This window comes from Staurois parvus, unplaced genomic scaffold (assembly GCF_062004578.1).
Source record: "Staurois parvus isolate SC_StPar_1 unplaced genomic scaffold, SC_StPar_1.0 ptg000636l, whole genome shotgun sequence".
In the NCBI taxonomy this organism is placed as follows: Eukaryota; Metazoa; Chordata; class Amphibia; order Anura; family Ranidae; genus Staurois; species Staurois parvus.
The window spans coordinates 8,107,050-8,125,787 of NW_028318432.1; the positions used below are offsets into that span (position 1 = coordinate 8,107,050).

Below are 18,738 nucleotides of genomic sequence, written 5' to 3' on the forward strand. Positions count from 1 at the left end.
AAAAAGGTACCAGGAACATCTCATGGGGCCCCCTATTGACCCCGGGCCCTCGGGCAGTGCCCGAGTTTCCAAATGGTCAGTCCACCCCTGAGCGGGAGCCAATGAATCATCCTGCTCAGAGAGAGGGGAGACAGCTGCTGCTCTAATGCATATCGCTGGATGGGATCGGGGTCAGGTATGTATGGGGGGGGGGGAGGGACCCCCCCCCGCATTCTGCACCACAGAAGGTTTTTCACTTTAATGCATAGAACCCCATATTTTCCATTCTGCCAATGTATGTGACCTGCACATTAAGTTTGGGTGGCAGGGACAGAAAGATAAACTTTACAGGGGTTCTAATCCTTTCCTACTCTACACTTTAAATGCTGCTACTAAGTAAGTGGATCAAGTATATTCAATGAAAGGTTCCTTTACCCTAGGTTCACACCTAAGAATTTTCTGCAGCATTTTGTGTTTTGCAGAAATGCAGTACAGTCCATTTAACATGATTTTAGCATGTTCACAATTGTGCGTTTTCACCCGGTGTGTTTTTTGGAAAGGGTCAGGATTTTCTTGAATGCAAAAAGTTGTGTTTCTCTTTCTATAGACTGCAATGCATTGCGTTTTTGCTGCATTTTTTTATGCGTTTTCAGTTTTAAATCTGCCTAGCAACAAGAAAAAAGTTTAAAAAATGAAAAAAAAAACCCCATGCAAAATGCCGCAAAAATGCAAGTGCAAAAACGCAAAATGCAATGCAAAAATGGCTCAAACGCAACCTGCATAGATGTGAACCTAGCCTAAGGATCATGCACATGAGTGATTATTACCCATAATAGGCCCATAACTAATTAATACTGATTGGAGATCGACCACTAGACATATGGGAAAAATGGAGTGTAGAATGTATTAGTGAATACCAGGGGCGGACTGACAACTCATGGGGCCCCCGGGCAACAGGGGATCATGTGGCCCCTGTGTTCTTGCCCAAACTCAGAACTCTGGAACCTTTGAAAAAGGTACCAGGGGCATCTCATGAGGCCCCCTACTGACCCCGGGCCCTCAGGCAGTGCCCGAGTTTCCAAATGGTCAGTCTGCCCCTGGTGAATATATTGATTGAGGACTGGTTCACTCTGGGATTCTCACACGTTCCCGTTCACTTAAATGGGCTGAAAAATGCAATGGACCGTGCAAAAAAATAGTCCTTGCACTACTTTTAAAAGCACACTGCACCAAACATAGTAATTGGCACCTGCATGCAGATCGCAAGGGCAGCATGCTCACCTGCAGTGTGAACGGGCCTTAAACACAATGTTTCAACTTTGAATGATCAAACACTACTATATGCAGTTATGTAGCAAGCACCATAGATTAATCATAGCTGATCTCAAGGGTGATTTTAGTATGAAGACAACACTAGTGTTCCCATGTGCATTACAGTGCTTGCATTTTAAGATGCTGTGAAGGGACCTTAAGGCTACGTTCACACTAGCGTTGTGTGCAGGTGGCAGAGAGGAGTTTGGAAAGCGTTTTTACCACTTCCCAAACGCCTCTGCCAATTCTGCACATTACAGCACATGGCACTGTTCTAACGGGAGCATTTGCGTCACGTCAAAACGGACGCCTCTGGTTGAGTCAGGAGGCGTTGAAGCCTCCTATTCTCATCTATGGTGCGTTTGCAGAGCAGTTGCGGGGCATTTGTGGAGTGGTAACACCACTCAAACTGCATTATAGGCGTTTGTGGGGCGTTATTAACGCTCGGCAAACACCTAGCAACCGCCGCTAAACCGCGCATGCGGCGTTTGCGGAGCGTTTGCCGAGCGTTAAAAACCGCTCCGCAAACGCCGGTCCAATGCTTGCCAAACGCTATAGGGGCGTTTGGCAAGTGTTGGTAAAACAGCCAAGTGTGAATGAGCCCTTAAGGAATTAAAATTTTTATGCAGTGATTTGTTACAGATATTTATATAACATTGACAATTCACGCAGTGCTTTATGTACTGTACATTCACATCAGTCCCTGCCCTCAAAGAGCTTACAATCTAAGGTCCCTAACATTCATGCATACACATACTAGGGCCAATTTAGACAGAAGCTAATTATCCTACCAGCATGTCTTTGAAGTGTAGGAGGAAACCTACACAAGCACAGGGAGAACATGCAAACTCCATGCAGATAGTGTGCTTCCTGAGATTCAAGCTGAGGATCCTAGTGCTGCAAGGCTGAATTGCTAACCACTAAGCCCTTTTAGGTCTAAAGCACCACTCCCCCGGTTTAGTTGTTTATTGCTGCAACAGTCTACTGATGAGCAGTGTTATGAAATGGCTCCAGCCATAATTATAAGGAATCATGCAGTTTCACATCATTTAAATTTTCATCTGAAATGACTCATCCAGCTATTTAGATCAGCTTCTGACAGCAGAATTATAAACACACAGTATACGCTAATGAAAATGTATCTTGGGAATGTGTCTACACCTACTTTATTCCTCGCTTCACTGAACAATGCTGCTCCACGCTGGTATTTGGCAAGTCTCTGAGACAAATTATCATGGAATACAATCAATCTGCTAGTTAACCATTAAATAAATGCCTCTGCCCCTCATTACATTGGTGTAGGAGGTATAAAATGCTGCCAGTAGGGATAGTCACTTTCACAAAAGTTATAATAAAAGAATTGCTAAAGATTTCTTGTTTAGATTCCATTAACATTTGTGCTTCCCATGAAGCCGACCATACATGGATCAAAATACGGCTTGTTCAGCAGGGACCGGCTGACATTTGATCCATGTATGGGCAGGTTGGTTGTACAGAAATCAATCTACCGATTGACTTCTGTACACTTAGCATGTTGAACATGTAGGCAGGTGCATTCTGTTTTCTCCACTGTAGGTGGCGCTTGATCTGAGTAGTATCACAGCCTGGAGAGAAAGTCAAAGGGAAAAATAGCTTCTCTATGGTTTCCTGGGTAAATGGAGCAGCGTTCTGGTTGGCTATGCTGCAGCCATGTGACCCTTGGCGGCTATCTTGGCTCAGCCGGGTTTATATAAGTCCCTGCCCCTGGGTTTTAGCGTGCATTTTGCAAGTGGCAAGTGTAGGGAGAGAGACCCCACTTGATAGGGAAAGTAACTAGCTGCAGGGAAAGATTTCTGATGAGAATGAACAGGTTAGGGAACTGATTTCCTGGAAAGAAGCTTCCCCACTTGGGACCGGACTGACCACACCTCACCAGGGGCAGACAGACCATTTGGAAACTCGGGCACTGCCCGAGGGCCCGGGGTCAGTAGGGGGCTCCATGAGATGCCCCTGGTACCTTTTTCATAGGCTTTTTTGAGTTTGGGCAAGGACACAGGGGCCCCATGATCCGCTATTGCCCAGGGGCCCCATGAGTTGTCAGTCCACCCCTGCACCTCCCCCTCTGAAATATGTTGCTTTGACAGAAGCTGATCAAATAATCGATTTCTGTTGAGCGAAGATGTCCACACACTGAAAGAAATTTGGCCAGTCCCTGCTGAATTGTTCATATTTTGATCAGTGTATGGCCAGCTTTAGTTTTGGATAGCATAAGGAAGGGTTAGCAACACTGTTAACACTTTCGAAGGAGGAAAAATGCCAAATTTTGAGTTGTCACCAGAAAAGGAATAGTGAGTAGTTTTCCAATGGGAACACTTGTTGTAATAACATCTAAAGATTTATGTAATTTTGGAGCGATTTTCTCTGACTTTTATTTGTGTCTTTGGAACAGGATGTGAAGGGATCACCACCCAATGGGACACAGGCAGCAAAAAAAAAAACTACCAGGAGTTTTAACCATTCTTATCTCTAAATAAAGAAAAAGTTTAAAATCTTTGCATTAGATCAGCCTTTCTCAACCTTTTCAACATGGAGGAACCCTTGAAATAACTTGTTGGTCTCAGGGAACCCCTGATGAAAATGACTATATCTACAACTTATAATTCATTAGTGTGATGGTCAGTGGGGAGAATGTGGCTTACACTTGTGGTTATTGAGAAGAATTACCCTCTTACAGTTAGATAAAAAGATCAATAGCTGGAAACTTACTTGAGAAGCAGAAATTGCTCATTGATTAAGGAACGCTTGGAAACCCCTGGAGGAACCCTAGGGTTCCATGGAGTCCTGGTTGAGAAACCCTGCATTAGAAAAATATTAATGCTTAAAATCAAACAATGCTTCTGGGCCATTTCTTAGCTACTAAGAAGTGCTATAGATCAAAATTTTTGAAAATGTATTTAAACTTTTAAGAATTAATTTCCCAAAACTAGAACCAAGAAGATCATTTATAGCAAGGAGAAGATATTTTGTGACAAAAGAATAAACAAATGTACATCATTCCAAAAACAAAATGAATTTGGGGTAAAAATCATTCTTACAAAGTGCATATCTTATCCCATATCTTATTTTATTTTTCTCTTTTGTACTCAACTGTTGACAATTATTTGATGAATGGTGGCTAGAAGGGTTGCACTTTTGTCTTGCAGAACTCAAATCCTGGAAAGAGGTTAGTGAACCCGTTCACACAAATCTGAAGTCGTGATTGATCAAGATGGTTCACTCTGAGCATAAATTTTAGAAAACAAATCTTTTTACACAGAACTAAAATATGTTTTCAAGGGAGTTATAATATTCCCAATGACATTCAATACAAGTGCACAGATTCCAGTATCCATGAGTCAAAATACAATACAAAAACAGGACATGCAACACATTGTTTTAAAATGGTGTTTCCCAGGTTTTAATTATGGAAGAGCTATTAGTCATCTTCCTTCTCAGTGATCTTCTGTCTGGCTGTCAGGATATCAATCATCTTTTGTAATGAATGTCAATATTTTGTTGAAGGTGTTTCATCAAAGTGATCATTGAGGAATGGGATTTGTGACTGCTATAGGTATAAGAAATGGGAAATGGAAGGTTGTATACAATGGAAGTGTATACAGACTTTCACAAACTTTTTGAATTGGACGAACCCTTGGAATAATGTTCAGAGCTCAAGGAAATCCTGATAAAAATTATATATATATATATATATATATATATATATATATATATATATATTAGCTTACTATATTGTATCTTGACCAGTTTGTTGTAGACATAATACCTAATACAAGAATAATACATTGGTGGTCTGTGTAGTGCCCCTTACATTTGTGGTCAGTGTAGAGCGCTTTTATATCGGTGCCAGTTGGTGAAGTGTCCCCTGATATTTGTGGTCAGTGTTGTACCCCCTTTCATTGGTGGTCAGTTGGACAGGTGCCCGCCTTACACTGGTGGTCAGTGGGAAGAATACCACTCTTACACACAGTAAATAGATCAGTGCTGTTAGTGGTTACTTACCTGAAAGACAAGATGGGATACTCTACTGGAAGGATATCCCTTAGGTATTGTGAAGCCCTCAAAATCCCTTCAGACAGTAGTCTGTGTTTTCCTTATCTGGGTACTTGTTCAGGCAAGTGAAAGAAAAGTATTCTTTAAACTGAATCCTAATGGTTAAATGGGTTGTTTGGGTTTTTTTCTCTATCCTGTCCAGCCCTTTTTTACTTTTAGGGCCAATTCACACCATAGAAACGCAGTCTGGATGCATTTCTATATGCACATTTTTTACACATTTTTGATGTGTTCCAGTACGTTCTGGTGAATTTTTTTATGTATTCCAGTGCATTTTGTTATGCATTTTACCTCCTTCCAGTACAGTTCTGTGCAGGAAAAATCATCTTCTTGCACTGGAACTGCAAGCACTGGTGTGAACCATGCTATTGACAACCATGTATCCTACTTTCTGTGCGTGTTGGATGCAGAATAAAAACACACTGGAACGCATGTAGTGTGAACCAGCCCTGAATGTTTTTCTTTTCTTTAATGTTACATAATAAAGATAAAATCAAATATGGCAAAATTAATTTTTTAGGCGGCTGTAAGAGCATAGATATGGAAGCATTGACTTGTAAAGGCGTTAGAATACAATGTTCAGGCATTTTTTAGCAAAAACTACACCAACAGTATTCAGAAGAGATATATTCTTTAACCAATAGATGGCAATTTTTATAAGTTTGTAACTGCATCTATGGTTAAACTCTGTCTTTTCTCAATAATAAACGTTCCTGTTTACAGAGAAGCAGCAGATAAATACATGTGGGCTGTGCACTGTCTGTTCTGTAGGGTTATATCTTAATAACAATCTTAGAATCTCTAATAAAAGGGGCTGTAAAACCCGTGATCTCTTGCAGTCTCAAATAAGCTGTCTCCAGTCTATGACTGTCTCTTATAGAATGTTTGCAGTCTTGAACCATACTATGCAGCATGTCTGCAATCTCTGACCATTTCCTGTAGCATGTCTGTATTCTTATACCATCTGCTGTTGCAAACCTGGAGTCTCTAACCAAATCCTGTAGCATGCTTGAAGTCTCTGGCCATCTCCTGTATCATGTTTAAGATTTCTGACCACCTTCTGTAACATGTCTGAAGTCACTGATTATCTCTTGTAACATGCTTGAAGTCTCTAACCACCTCCTGTAGCATGCCTTAAGTCTCTGACCACCTGTTGCAGCATGCCTGAAGTCTCTGACCACCTCCTGTAGCATGCCTGAAGTCTCTGACCACCTCCTGTAGCATGCTTAAAGTCTCTAACCACCTCCTGGAGCATGCCTAAAGTCTCTGACCACCTCCTGGAGCATGTCTGAAATCTCTGACCACCTGTTGCAGCATGCCTGAAGTCTCTCACCGCCTCCTGTAGCATGCCTAAAGTCTCTGACAATCTCTTGACTTTTATGTAACATTGCAGTCAATGAATATTAAGTATGCCTCGCTGGTGACATTATGGGCTACACTTGAGGCTTATAAGGGCCCATAAACTATAAAGGTCAATATGCTGAAATATATTCTGCATTGAAAACTTGTCATCATTATTGGAATGCAAAGTCGACTTTTAGAAACAGTGGTAATTCTTCTATAAACACAGAGCGGAATGTGTCTTGTAAAGCATGATATAAAAAGAACAATACCCACTTAATATTTATGATATGTGCTTTTATAAATAGGCCAAATAAACTCAACTTATCCTATTCATTCCATTTCACATTCTGTCAATTACATTTCCATTCTATAAAATGCTACATTTTTTTAATTAAAAAAATTACTTTTTTTTACATCAAGGCTAGGTTTAATTTACTTTCTAACAGCAATTAATACAATCACACAGCATTTGAAACAGCTCTCCGATGATGTACTTAAGCCCATTATGTAGGCTTTGGAGTGAGCTTTGCCAATTAATAACTTGCAGGGTGTACATTCTAATTGTAATGTTTGTAAGGATCAGGAAAATACACAATTAGTTTCACCCTAATGAAGCACATTATTCAAGTCCATTTGTAATAAATGGAGCCGACTGTCTGGATTACGTGACTGAGGCATGTTTAGATGAATGTTGGCGGATAAATCTGAACTGTAAACAAATCTGTCATTTTTGTCATTTTCTTCTATTTTGACATGACGTCTGCTCAACCAATGCACTTGTTTATTTTGAGGTGCACAACTGTATGATCCTTTCAATATTTATATCTTACATTTTCTGAAGGAATCATACTCACTTTATATGCCGCACTGCTAAATATTTTTCATAGTCTTGGATGTTCTTCTTAAAAAATATTTGTAAACATCTACAACTGACATTAAACCCTGGTTCACACGAATGCGGCTTTGAAGTTGCACTACTTTAGCTAAAGTTGTGCGATTTCAAAGCTACCGGTCAGTGTGATTTCATGTGCGGCTTGACGACATCTGTGCACCTTCATGCACAGATGTCAATGCAAGTCATACCTAAAATTGGCAGAAATAGTGCAGGAACCTTTTTCAAAATTGGTGCAAGTCAGAGTCGCACAAATTTGAACAGTTCCATATGCACAAATAGGGTGTGACTTGTCATGTGATGTTAAACTGTCAAATCGCATAACAAATCACATTGGTGTGAACAGTGGCTAATTCTGGGAGATAATCATTGATGCTGTAGTTTTTTTTGTAATTTCAATAAGGCCTCATGCACACTGCAGCACAAAGAAGCTGCTCCTACAGGCGTTTGAGCTGTTTTGAGCTTTTAATTTTCTCTGCCTGTTAACTCCCCTCCATGTTAGTCTATGTGTCCATGCACACTATAGGTGTTTTCAGGAGTTTAGTAGCAGGGGAGTTTACAGGCAGAAAAAAACCCATCACATGTGCATTCAGGAGAGGAGCTTAGGAGGATAAAAACTCTCAAAAGTGAAAAAAATGTGCACATAAACGCACATTAGCATGTGTTAATGCATTCAAATGACCAACAGCATGCATTAACGCCAGACGCGGGAACACCCATTAACGCACATGCAAAAACCTGGCTTTTTGATTCTGAAAACTTCTGTAACTCAAAAAAACGTTTTTGAGCTTCTCAGTATGCATGAGGCCTATAGGTGACCATGGTTTTAGCAAAAAAGGGTGAAATATAGAGGGCTTTGGACAAGTTGTATTTAAAAATGCCCCAAATGTGGATTTGGTACATTTTTATGGTTTAGTTTAGTTTTTTGTTTTTTTTTGAGAACGAGCAATAAGTAAAAAAACAACAACTCCCAAGCTATTGTGTACTTAAAGTGGAACTTCACTCTCTCAATCAACATTGACTATTTTGAATGCTTATGCTGCTAGCATTAGTAAATAGATAGGAACGTATATTATAATAACTTATTTTGAACTTTTTTTTTTACAATTCTTCAGTTACTTCCTGGTTCTCGTGCCTAGGCAAATGATGTCATACATCTCAGGAGTCTTCAGGAGGGGAGGAGGGGTTAGTTCAGCTAAGCACACCCTCCTGACTGCATATCTGAGCTAAGGGCAAATGGATTCCAGGAAGTAAATGCTATATTAACCGCTTCTGCTACAGGGCGGCATGGGTGAGCAAAATCACACACACACACATATATATATATATATATTTATATACGTGATTTTGCTGTTCCGGGTAGGGGATGCATGCGCGCCCTACTCGTGCTGCCATTTGCGGCCTCGGCTGTTAATCACCAGGTCCCGGCCGGTGATTCCCCGCTGGCACCCGGCGATCTCTGAGGATTTCTGATGGGGGAGAGACCTGTATGTAAACAATACAGATCTCTCCCCTGTCAGCTCCTACACACTGCTTTGTATGGCTCTGCATAGCAGAGCCATACAAATCAGTGGGCTTACAGTGAGACACAGCACACAAAACAGAATACATTTTGGCCCAAATTTATGACGAAATTTGATTTTTTTAAATTTTTTTACTGGGCGGGTTTAATAGCAAAAAGTAAAAATATAGTTTTTTTCAACATTTTTTGTTTATAGCGCAAAAAATAAAAAATGCACAGGCAATTAAATACCATTGAAAGAAAGCTCCATTTGTGGGGAAAAAAGGATGTAAATTTAATTTGGGTGCAGCATTGCAAGACCACACAATTGTCAGTTATAGTAACACAGCGCCGTATCACAAAAAAATGGACTGGCCAGGAAGGGGGGTAAATCCTCTGGAGGGCAAGTGCTTAAAGCAGTAGTAAACGCTAGAAAAATGTGCTAGTATGTATTGCATACAATGAGGCATCGCATACAAGCACATTATTAAGGACTTACCTTAAAACATAGCCCTCCCACGGCGTGTTGTCACTGCTGCAGAGGCTTCTATCTTCACCTGGTCTTCCTTCCAGGTTCCCGAGCTGGGGCCGCTTGATTGGCCGAGCTGCGATGATGTCACTCTGGTGCATGCGTGTGGGAGTCTGGGCCGCGGCATACAGCTCTGAAGGAACGGCACAGGTGTGCTGATCCTTCAGAGCGCATGCGCTGGTGACGTCATAGGCTGCTGCTCGCTAGAACATCTCCTAATTCTAGATTCACACCTATGCAGGTTGCGTTTGAGGTGTTTCTGCATTATGTTTTGTGTTGCGTTTTTGCCACATTTTTTATGTGTTTTGCAGGTTTTTTTTCATTTTTTTTTCTTGTTGCTAGGAAGATTTAAAACGCATCAAAAATGCAGCAAAAGCGCATAAAAAAGCAGCAAAAATGCAATACATGCTTTTCTGCACCGTTCCCATTGAAGTTTATAGAACCAAAAACCCAGCGTTTTGCATTCAAAAAAGTCCCTGACTCTTTCCAAAAAATGCACCAGGTGAACCTGTCCCATAGGAAATCTTCTTAAATGGACTGTACTACGTTTCTGCAAAATGCGACAGAAAAACGCATAGGTGTGAATCTAGGGTAAATGGTGCACGGTTCATTTTACCTACAGGTGATCTTTATTATAAGCTTACCTGCAAGTAAAAATCAAGTTCACTACAATTTAATCAGCCCGGATGCGTTCTGGATGGGTTTTTGCATGCACGTTTTTTGGCATGTTCTGGTGTATTTTTGATGCGTTTTTTACGTGTTCTAGTGTGTTTTTTTATGCATTCTAGTTCATATCTATGTGGATTGTGCGATTTCACAGCGGTTTGTGTTTCTGAACACTCATTTTTGCGGCATTTTGGATGAGTTTTGCACTTATTTTTGCCAATAGGAAACATTGACTTTGATGCCAGTTTGATGTGACTTTGATGTGATTTTGGATGGGTGCGACTTGAATGCAACTTTGGTTGGGTGCGACTTGGATGCTACTTGAGTGCCAGAGAGTGTAAAGTTGTATCAAAGTCGCACTACATGAACAGAACTGTCATAATTTCCTTAAAAAAAATGTTGCATCAAAGTCGCACCCACCCAGAGTTGCATCAGAGTGGCATCAAAGCCAATACTTTCCTATTGGCAAAAAAACAACAAAAAAACCCTGCAACACTTGCATTTTTGGTGCACTTCCATTGAAGTCTATGCACAAAAAATGCAATGTGCTGCGGGAAAAAATCCTTGACCCTTTCAAAAAGAACGCACCGGCTCAAAATGCACAAGTGTGAACTAGATCCATAGGAAATCAAATTAAATGGACCATAGAGCATTTCTGAATATTGGAAAACACACTAAAATCCGCATGACTGTGAACTTAGGGTAAACATGGGACCTGCAACTGGTGACTTGGAATTTAAAGCTACAGGTTTTGGGGCTTTCACCCTAATTTGCTCTGAGTCACCAACCTGGATGAAGTATGCAGCCAGCAAAGTCGGAATTTATATGCCTGCTGCTTTGTTCCTGATCAGGTACCCACTAGGTACAATGTCAGAAATGGCATCTCCTAGATTCTCCTTAAAAGGAACAGTGGAAGCTGTGCCCAAGAGGGCAGACAGAGGGCAAAGTACTAGTCCCAGTATTGCCAGAGGACACCATGCAGCTGATCTTTCCCTATTACTTACTTATCATGCCTTGTTCTACATTTTAGACTCCAAGAAGACAAAAGCATTCAAGGTGTTGGGACTTTGATGAGTTCAGTCAAACAAGTGATAGCTTACTGGCTCAGGTTAGGCAGCTCTCAACAGACAGGGCTACCCTCCAGTGGGTACCCAGCAGGTTATCAGAAAAAAGCAAGCCCCAACAGAGGGAGCATCAGACAAAACGATAAAAGAGTCTAAAGTAATTTATTGGTTTGCATTAAACAGCCATCACATTCTGGGTGCTAGAACACCCCCCCCCCCTTACCTTCATCAGGGTTCAGTTATAATAAGAAACTTAAATGGACTCAAAATTTCTGTGTGAAGCTATGAAGGTGTCATGCTTACTCCTAACACAGGTGGTCAGGCACTATAGCTGGTGTAACCCCCTTAGGAGTTGCTGAGTTTTGGGTCCCTCTATAGGTCTGCACAGCCATGCAACACACATTTCCATCCCAGTACCTGCACACTGGGTTTAGCAAACAGTCCTTGAGCTTGTTATGTCTTGGTTTTATCAAGGGGCATTGAACTTGGAATGGATTGAGGGGTGCATAGGATGCCCAAGGAAACTGTAACCTGAGGACAACTCCTTAGCAATTATGTACACAGACAAAGATTCTCTTCTTGGAGAGCTCTCCAGCCCTCCTGGTGTACCACCTCAGACCCCAGATGAATTCTCCCTTTCGCCCACCTGCCCGAGGGAATCCCTGAGCAAGGGGACCTGGAATCTGCCACTTTTAAATCAACTGTCCCAGATAGGGGCAAGTCAGGTTTCCCACCAGACTGCCCTCTCCCCTTATCTGGCCCAGGGTGTGTGGGATTACTCACTCAGTCCTCTCCTGCAAGCTTGTGGGTTGGTAGCTGCCTTCAGGCCTTATGTTTCGGCTGGCTCCTTCCCTGCTTCCCAGGCTGGGGACAGTTGAAGCTGAGAGATCCTCCCTTCCACCTCCTCTGCCTGTAGGTAGGCCCATCTCCTGGGTCCCTTCCCAGGCTCCACACTTCAGCCTTCACTCTATCTTCCACCCAACACTGACCTCTTCCTAATCAGACTCTCTTATACTTAAGAGCTGTCCTGACCCCATGCCAAGCCTCTTGCTTGGGGAATGGTCAGAGTCCCTTGAGTATGCAGATCAGCTCCTCCTCACCCCCACCCACTGCCTTCTAGAAACTTCTCAAGCTTCTAGAGTGGGGAAAGGTATCAGGGAACTGACCTGCAGAGCTCTCAGCCCTGACCTACAGTGAACATGGCTGGCTCATCCCAGGCTGACTTACAATAGGTTGCTATCTAGCCTCTAGTTGAAAACCCATCTAGCTCCCCCTAGCTAACTAGAGGGACGCTACACTAGCTTCTGTGTTCTTTACCTATAGCAGCCCCCCTTCCCATAAGTCAAGCAGGCCTACTGGTACATGGTTACCACCTAGGACTTATACACAATGCTATATTGCCAGGCCAGCACACTGGGCCAGGCGTGAACTGAGCACAGCAAACAGGTACTTGTGGTTACTTGCAGTTGGCAGATAGGCAGAGTGGTTCAATGACAGACCAGGTACAAGGCAGGCAAGGTTCAGAGTACTCAGGGTCAAATCCATAGTCAAAAAGGCAGCCAGAGTTCAGAGGATAGTCAATGTCCAATCCAAGATCATAAACAGGGAAATCCAAACAGTAGAGCAAGACAGACAGAGAGCTTGAAGAACATATTACACACACTATCACAAGCATTAGACTGCAGGCTTAGCTGGCTTAGATCAGGTTTGGTCTCAACTCAGAGACTGACCATATGGATCACCTTGCAGGTGAACAAACAGACAGGGAGAATATATCACAACTAAATCCAGAATGCTAGAATGAGACCAGCAGCCGTGATGGAGCAGGAGCGCTAGACACTCCTGACAGTAGGGAAGTTAATTTGTGACCTAGGAGAGTTACTAGCCAGCAGCATCTGCATGAGCTCACTCAGATGCTGCTGGTAAGTAACTCAACTTTCTTATTTTATCTGAAGCCCTGATGAAGGGGGGAGTGCTTTCAGGCCCCCTGAAACACGCTGGCTATTTTTTTTAATGAAAACCAGTAAGCTAATTCAGACTCTTCTATCATTTGATCTAGCACTTTTTCCAATGTTGCATGTTGTGTTGTACACTGTGTCCCTGTGCAGAAGCAGCCATCTTAGTAGTGGCAGGAATTTGCTTCCTTAAGTTGGAGTCTCCAGCAAGGAAAACAGTGAGCATCACATTAGTGACATCACCAAATTTCACTCCAGATTTTGTAAGACTAGCAGTCAGAGGCAGCGGCGCTTTAGATCTCACACTGTATCTATATAGCTATGATGCTGTAGGAATAGGAGTGCCTAGCCACACTTACATACCAGGAACTGAACTGCTATGTTTCAGGAGAAATGAAACACAATTTTTCGGTGGGGTGCTTAGGCACAATTACCACTTCTAGATGTTCCTATCAATGGCAAATCTTCACTTGTTTAATTCAATTCCACTTTAACACATTTGCAATGTCTTGTGGAGAGCAATAATTGTTCACAAATTGATTTAATTTGCCTATCCTCTTAATTCATAAAACTCATCAAATTCAACTAGAATGGACTGCTGTGATTCCAGAGACCGTAACTTCACTTGGAAATAATGCAATACAAGCATTGCGTACCTGCATTTGTTTATTTTTCTTCATGTGTATGCCGCTCTGCCTTATGTGTGGTTCTTTTTCACTTGGATTGTAGGGTATGGGTCCTCGGGCCTACCCTGAAGTCAGTTGTGTGGCCCTTAGATTCCCTCCACCCCCTGCCTTGAGGGGGTCTCCCTCTTTGGGATAGCCTCTTACTTAGTACTTCTTGGCTGGCTTCTGTTGATCATGAGGAGTGTGGTCTGCTGGTCCTTTTGGCTAGATGTACCTAAGTGTAGCGCTACCCCCTTGAAAGCTGCTGAATTTGTGTCCTCCTATTTCCTGCACCACCAGGCTGCATGCATTTTCCAACTTTCTTTCAGAGTCAGTAACCAGTCCATGGGCTTGTTTTTTTTTATTTTATTTAGGGGAAAACAACGTGTATGGGGTCTAGGGGTAAATGGGATGCCCAACTTTACTTTCTACTCCCTCTGGAGTGGCATCAGTCTCTTGATGGATCAGTAACACTCTGTAACGTCTCTGTAAGGAACACTTGGTCCCCTCTCTATATGAACCTCTTCAGACCCCAGCTAGAAACTACCCATCCACCTGGCTGTCTTTAAAGAGTATCCCAGAGCAAGAGATTCTAGAACAGACTTGTAGCACTGTCCCAGCTAGAACTTGTTGGGTATAGCACCTAGCAACCCTCTTCCTTGTAGGCCCTGGGAGTGAAGAGGTACTCACACTGTCCTTGTGCCCTGTAGCTTTGGGTAAACTGCTTTCGGGCCTTTCACTGAGCTAGTTTCCTTCCAGGCTAACAGTGGACTACAGGCAGTGGAGCTCCCTCTGTCAACTTCCTTCTCCCATTCTTCCAACATCTAGTCTGGAGGCAGAAGGCAGAACCCCCCTTCTCCTGGGTCCCCTCCCAGTCTACTCAGCAGCACACCTCAGCACTCTATCTTCCACCCAACTCCCCTGTTGGCCAAGCTCTCTCATATTTATGGGCTGATTAGGCCAACTTGCCAGGCCTCCTGCCTGGGGACTGGCCAGATTCCCATAAATATGCAGATCAGCACCTTCTGGCCTCCACCCACTAGCTTCTAGAAACTTCTCCAAGCTTCTAGAACCAGGGGAAGGTACCAAAGGCCTGACCTGTAGAGCCCTCCAGCCTGACCTAAAGTAAACCCACTAACTCACACCCAGGCTTCTAACAAGCCTCTAACTACACTACAAACTATGTGCACCAGAAGACACTACATAAGTGTACCTTGCCCCTATCAGTAGACTTGCACCATGGGGAGTCATGGAAGGTTCCTTCCTCTTTGAGAGGGGACTATGTGACACACCCTAAGTGAACGTTTTGTGTACATTCACACTTTCTTTGGATCACTTTGGTGTTTTGCATCACAGGCATTAAAAAAAAATAAATGATTATCATAGCAGATCAGCAGATTCCATTTTACCTCAATTGTTCGGTGTTGATGACAGTTTTAAGGCTGCAGGCATAGCAGGGCAAATGCAGCCTTTGTGTTCACGTGCGTTTAAGGTGTGCTTAGTTGCAGTGTAAAGTCAATGATTGACAGCCATGTCCGTGAACACAAGTCTTTACAAGCCTACTTGAGCTATGAACCTTGGCAGGTCATGCTGGGACTTGCAATCTTACCAGTCAGAAGGCAATGTTTCCAATGCCCATCGCTATTATAATCCATATTTCATATGATCTGCTGTTCACTTGTACCTTAAAATAGGGCGATGCTACCAGCTGGGCACTGTGTCCTCACACAAGCATAGCAGCCAAGTGGAGAGTATGTACCAATGTTCCCATCACTAAAATAGTTAACGGAATATTTGGAAGTTCCTCCATGGACATGCTCCCTGGATTCCAAATTCTAGACGGCTCTGCTGCATTCTGCAGAGAGGGCAAGAGAAGTTCAGCCAAAGTTTAGAGGGGCAGAAAATAAAAACATGGACTGCGGTGAAAAGAGAGGGATGATGAAAAATATGATAGCCCTTTGCAGTTCTTGGATTTCTGGACTTAAGCTGCAGAGCAGAAGATGACTTTCTTTATTGAGATACAGAAATAATCAGTTATTATCTATCTATGCTGATCTATGATGACACGTTGAAATTGTATGTAGCAATGTGATTGTAATACTACCTATAAACAAAAAAAAAAAAAGATATTTAAGGCTACGTTCACACTAGCGTTGTGTGCAGGCGGCAGAGAGGCGTTTGGGAAGCGTTTTTACCGCTTCCCAAACTCCTCTGCTAATTCTGCACATTACAGCACATGGTGCTGTTCTAACTGGAGCGTTTGCGTCGTGTCGCGTTGCGTCGCGGCAAAACTGACGCCTCTGGTCGAGTCAGGAGGCTTTGAAGCCTCCTATTCTCGTCTATGGTGCCGCTCCGCAAACGCCCGGCCGGCGTTTGCGTTGCGGTTGCGACGCGTTTGCGGAGCGGTAACACCACTCAAACTGCATTATAGGCGTTTGTGGGGCGTTATTAATGCTCGGCAAATGCCTAGCAACCTCCGCTAAACCGCGCATGCGGCGTTTGCGGAGCGTTAAAAAACGCCGGACCAACGCTAGCCAAACGCTATAGGGGCGTTTGGCAAGCGTTGGTAAAACAGCCAAGTGTGAACGAGCCCTAACTTTTGAGCAGGCATCTTCAGTTTGATTCAAAGTACAATAATCCACCTGCCTCTTGTATCTTGAATTCCCAGCTCAATCTATCTGCAGCAGCCATTATTAAAGTTAAACTCCAGGACTGGACTCTTTAAAGCGGTATTAAGCCCAAAAGCAAACATTTATTATTTATTTCAGGTACTTATATAGCTCCATCAATTTACGCCGCACTTTAAATACATATATTGTACATTCACATCAGTCCCTAACCCTCAAGGGGCGTACAATCTAAGGTCCCTAACTCACATTCATATATACACATACTAGGGCCAATTTAGACAGGATCCAATTAACCTGCCAGCATGTCTTTGGAGTGTGGGAGGAAACTGGAGTACCCAGAGGAAACCCACACAGGCACAGGGAGAACATGCAAGCTCCAGGCAGGTGGCGCCATGGTTGGGATTCGAACCAATGACACTGGTACTGCCAGGCGGAAGTGCTAACCACTTAGCCACTGTGCTGCCTATATTATATTTCAGTTTATTAATTCTTAGATGTGATGGCTGCATTAGTTTTCTTTTTTAGGCTTTCTTCTATTTCACATGGTGATCTGGACAGTAAGACTGTAGTTTTTCAAAACAATAAGCTCCTCAGCAGAATGTATCAGTTACAGAGATGAGACAAACAATTTCACACTAACAGGTGTGCTTACAAAGATCAGCTTTTATGTATTTATGTAAAATCTTTATCTTAAAAAGAAAAAAACTGTAACTGAATATAAAGTATTAGCTGAAGTTTGGCTTCCGTGTATTTAAATCTGCTAGTACATCCAACATTACTCTCCCCCCAGATTAACAATGTTTCTGTCCAAATGTGCCCCCTGTGCTCCTTCATCCAAAGTGTGGTGCTCTAAGGGCTTGTTCACACTTGACTTCTTCCCAAACGTTCCTTATAGCGTTTGACAGGCGTTAGGCAGTTGGGGAGCATTTTTAACACTACCCAAATACTCCCCAAACACCTTATGCGTGTTTTTGAGGCGTTTCCCAAGCTTTAAAACTGCACCACAAACGCCTATAATGAAGTTAATGGTATTAACTCCCCGCAAATGCCCCGCAAACGCCGGCCAGCTGTTTGAGGAGCGTCAACATAGACTTGAATGGGAGGCTAACAACCAAGGCTTATAACTAACCCCAAAACTTTTTTTTTTTATTTTTTTTAGTTTTTGATAGACTGGAGAGAGGGTATAAAATCTGTTATGTTTTATTGTTGTCTGCGCCCCTGTTTGGGAGATTCACTCTCTCTATTAGTCCTGTTTGCCAGTTTTGCTGAAAATAAAAGGTTGTCCGCAGAACAGGAATTTTAGGGATATCTTCCAATGGGAATGTGAATTTTTATGATGCTGGTGACAACTGGGGATACCTTCACTTTGGAGGGATTTTCTCTCACTTCCTTTGTTGGCTATGGACAGGAAGTGTAGGGAAATCTCCCCAACGGGACAGAGACGGTAAAAAAAAACCTTACCCTCCCCTACTCTATTCAAAATGAAAAAAGTTTAGCCTTTAGTGCTACTTTCATTTCACAATCTCATAATAACTGCAATTAGAGGAAATTATATTTGTTTTGCCAGAAAACTGTTTTTTTGTTCATATACATTGCTGGACTACAGGTATAGCATTTTTTGTTTGTTTGTTTTGAATAGAGTAGGGAAGAATTAGAATCTTCATTTGCTGTTTTTGCTTCTGCTGGGGACATTTTCCCTCAAGAACAGATATGGGGGGGGGGGGGTGGTGGGACACCAGAGTTTAAAAGACAGGTAATAATCTCTCTCTCTCTCTCTCTCTCTCTCCCCATACATACATACATACATAAACACACAGACACACTCACCGGACTCTTTATTAGGTATACCTGTTCAATTGCTTTCTGACACAAATTGCTAATCAGCCAATCACATGGCACCAACTCAATGCATTTAGGTTTCTAGACGTGGTGAAGACAACTTGCTGAAGTTCAAACTGAGAATCAGAATGAAAGGGGATTTAACTGACTTTGAATGTAGCATGGTTGTTGGTGCCGGACAGGCTGGTCTGAGTATTTCATAAACTACTGATCTACTGGGATTTTCACGCACAAACATCTCTAGGGTTTGCACATAATGGTCCAAAAAAGAGAA

At 42.5% G+C, this 18,738-nt stretch overlaps 1 protein-coding gene across 1 annotated transcript in view; it reads right to left on the reverse strand.

Moving 5' to 3' along the window:
• Window positions 1–1,015: 1,015 nt before the first annotated feature.
• ENKUR (enkurin, TRPC channel interacting protein) overlaps window positions 1,016–18,738 on the reverse strand; it is a 300,940-nt gene continuing 283,217 nt past the window's right edge. The window contains exon 6 of the transcript XR_016315458.1: window positions 1,016–1,037. The gene's annotated coding sequence lies outside the window, so the exon portion shown is untranslated. The remainder of the gene's footprint in view (window positions 1,038–18,738) is intronic.